Source organism: Cryptomeria japonica, chromosome 1, assembly GCF_030272615.1.
Source record: "Cryptomeria japonica chromosome 1, Sugi_1.0, whole genome shotgun sequence".
Lineage (NCBI taxonomy): Eukaryota > Viridiplantae > Streptophyta > Pinopsida > Cupressales > Cupressaceae > Cryptomeria > Cryptomeria japonica.
In genome coordinates, this window is record NC_081405.1 from 487,099,604 (window position 1) to 487,103,380 (window position 3,777).

Below are 3,777 nucleotides of genomic sequence, written 5' to 3' on the forward strand. Positions count from 1 at the left end.
CTAGCTCCCACTATTGTTTGGCATCCACTTGCATTGCTTCTTCATATTCTTCTGGTTCACTAGAATCAGTTAATAATATAGAATACAAAGAAGGAGAAAATCTTTCAGGGGGTCTACTTGACCTCGTAGAACGTCTAACACTTGTAGGAGTTTGTGGGACATTCTGTTGTTGCTGAGCATCAGGTACCTGTGGCATTTCATTTTCAAGAATCTCATCCAACACCACATATTCTTGCTTGTCCTCTTCATGCTTCTTTTCTTGCATCTGTTCTTTATACATAACCTTCTCATTGAATATAACATCTCTACTTCTAATTATTTTCTTATTTTCAAAATCCCATAACCGATAGCCATATTCATCTATCCCATATCCAATAAAGGTACATTTCTGAGATTTAGCATCAAGCTTGGTTCTGTTTTCTTTATCAACATGGACAAAAGCTTCGCAACCAAAAGTTTTTAGAAAAGAATACTTTACCTTTTTACCAGTCCATGCCTCCTCTGGAATACCACCATCCAAAGGGGTTGAAGGTCCTCTATTTATCAAATAGACAGCAGTATGTACAGCATCTGCCCAAAAATATAAGGGCAATCTAGCATGCAATCTCATGCTCCTCGCGCGTTCCATGATAGTCCTATTCATTCTCTCTGACACACCATTTTCCTATGGAGTTCCTGGAACTGTCTTCTGCTTTCAAATCCCATTTAAGGAGCAGTAATCTTCAAATGCTTTGCTGCAATACTCACCTCCATTATCCGATCTGAGACACTTCAACTTTTCTCCTGTCTCATTCTCAACCAAAGCTTTCCATTTCTTAAAAGTTTCAAAAATGTCTGATTTTTGTTTTAGGAAATATACCCATGTTTTTCTGGTTGAGTCATCAATAAAAATAACATAATAACAAGAGCCACCAAGAGATGATACCTGAGCCGATCTCCATACATCTGAATGCACAAGCTCTAACTTTTCACTCTTCTTCTCTTTCCCAACCTTGAAAAATCTGACTCTTTTCTGTTTACCATAAACACAGTTTTCACAAAACTCTAAATCAATCTTCTTTAGTCCTGGAAATAGATTTTTGGAGTGAAGGGTTTTCATCCCTTTCTCACTCATGTGCCCAAGCCTATGGTGCCACATTATCGAATCTGTTCTTGCAACATTTATTGTTGTTGTCCTTGCAATAACTTTATCTGTAGCAGCTAGGGTAGAGTAAGTGTTACCTGTACACAGATATAATGTGTCTACCTTCGCACCTTTAGCTATTACTAATGATCCTTTAGCGACCTTCCACATACTGTCTGAGAGGGTAACTATGCAACCTTCACTACCTAGTTGCCCTGCAAAAATTAAATTTCTTTTTAAATTAGGAACACGTCTTACCTCCTGCAAAAACCAGTCATTTTCATTCTGCAACTTGATCTTTATCTTTCCTTTTCCAACAATTTGACAGGACTCATCATCACCCAAATATACCTGTCCAAAATCACCTTGAACATAATCTAGAAAATATTTTCTATGGGGTGTAGCATGAAACGAAGCCTCAGAATCTATTACCCAGGAATCATTAACATTATCCAAACATAAGATTAAAGCATCTTGTAAAGTATTACTTGCAATATTAACTTCCTTACTGTCATTTTCATTTTTGTCTCCTTTGTTTTTCCGAGACCAACAGTCTTTCTTTAGATGACCAAGATTTCCGTAGTGCCAGCAATCTTTCTTTCCTCTAGATTGAGAGCGTCCTTACTTTGACTTCCCTCATGACTTCTCATTCCCAGGGCCTTTTCCTCTTTTCTTTGATCTTCCTCTGTTCTCCACATTCAAAACACTACCCAATGATGTTGGAGTCTCACCTGTGTTTTTCCTTCCCATTTCCTCGCTTAGGATAACACCAACAATATCATCAAATACCAAAGTATTTTTACCAGAGACAGAGTTACTTACAGTCATAACCAAGCTATTCCATCTTTCTGGCAAAGAACATAAAATCAAGAGAGCCCTAACCTCTTTTGCAAAAGTAATTTTTACCGAAGACAATTGACTGGTAATTGTATTAAATTCATTTAAGTGCTCCGCTACAAATCCTCCCTCACTCATTTTCAAATTAAACAGACGCTTCATAAGAAATACCTTATTCGAAGCCGAGGGTTTCTCATACAACTTAGCCAATGTCGCCATCAAATCTACAGTCATTTTTGCTTCTGTTATATTGAATGCTACAGATGGTGCAAAGCACAATCGAATGGATCCCAGTGCCTTTCTATCTAAAATGTCTCACTCTTCATCTGACATTGTGGTCGTTTTCTTTGCCTTCCCTTCCAATGGCCGCCACAAATCCTTTTGATACAAGTAATCCTCCATCTGCATTTTCCATAACTGATAATTCTGGTCGTTAAACTTTTCGACCTTGAATTTGGAATCCTCCATTGCTCCCACTCAAATCTGAAAGTCCTGCCAATTTACAGAAAACCTCGCTCTGATACCAATTGTTAGGGTTTCAAGCAGATCCGAAGCAAATATGAACTAACAATTATATGCAGATTTAAATATAAAAGATAAAGAAATAAAACAAGACACAAATAACATAGAGATTTAACGTGGTTCACCCAGAATGGGTTACGTCCACCATACACAGCCGTCCAATCTTTCTTATTATCTAGCAAAAATAGTACATCAACCTTACAATGCCTTAAGCATCCCAACCACTTATAACATGCATTTTTAGGGCAAAAACAAAGTTGGCCTTTTTAGGGTTTTATTACAATGTCGGTTTTCATCAAAAAAATGCCCAAAAAAAAATTTCTCGGGGGCGGGAATCCTTGCTAGGGGCCCAGCCCGGCCCCGAACCCCGATGAGGATACATGCTAAGTGTATAGTACTTTGTTGATCAGTCGCCACATTTCAACATCTTTGTCATTGATGCCAAAGGGGGAGTAGTGGTAATGAGAAAAATAATCAGAAAATGGCTCATCAGCTCAAGGGGAGCACATATTTTTTGGTAAGACAATTAAGGCAGATTCTTTTTGGATGACACTTTTTGGATTTTTCTCATGAGTGTTGTCATCAATGCCAAAGGAGGAGATTGTTGGCAAATGCACATTCCAATGAGATATTGTAGGTGATTGAAGGTTTTGTCATTGATGGCAACCTTGCAATCATATGATATCGGCAAGACAATTTACCGGCACCAGCAACGACAGACTCTACATCGGCACACAAAACACCGGCAGTATAAGGAAGTATACCGGCACCCAGGCCGACAGGAATTTTGTTTATAATATATTTTATAATTATTTGTAAAATCATTGTAGGCCGACTTAGCAAGTTGTAAAATGACTCATATATGTATGAGATCATTATAGAACATTTTGTAAGGAAGTAGATAGGTGAAATAAGGCAGACCTAATATGCGAATTATAGGTTAAGGGTTTATGTATGAAGCAGAGCTAAAACCGGTACTGGATCTGGCATAGTAGATGCTATTTTGAAGCAGTACAAGACATTAGATTTGCATAATCCATTTTGTAAGTCAGTGAGACTTCCCATTTTGTAATTGAGCAGTGAACTCTAGGCACTTGGCCTTCCTGCATGTGCAGGCCCCTATTGTAGTAGTAATATTCTCTTATTGGCCAGTAAGTGAATATTGTGGGTCACAAATCCCACCGAGGTTTTTCCCACACTAGGTTTCCTCGTTAATCTATTGTGTTATGGTGTGCTTTTCATGTGGTTGTTGTTATCTCTGTTTATTGCATTACTTTTTGTTTACCAATATACAG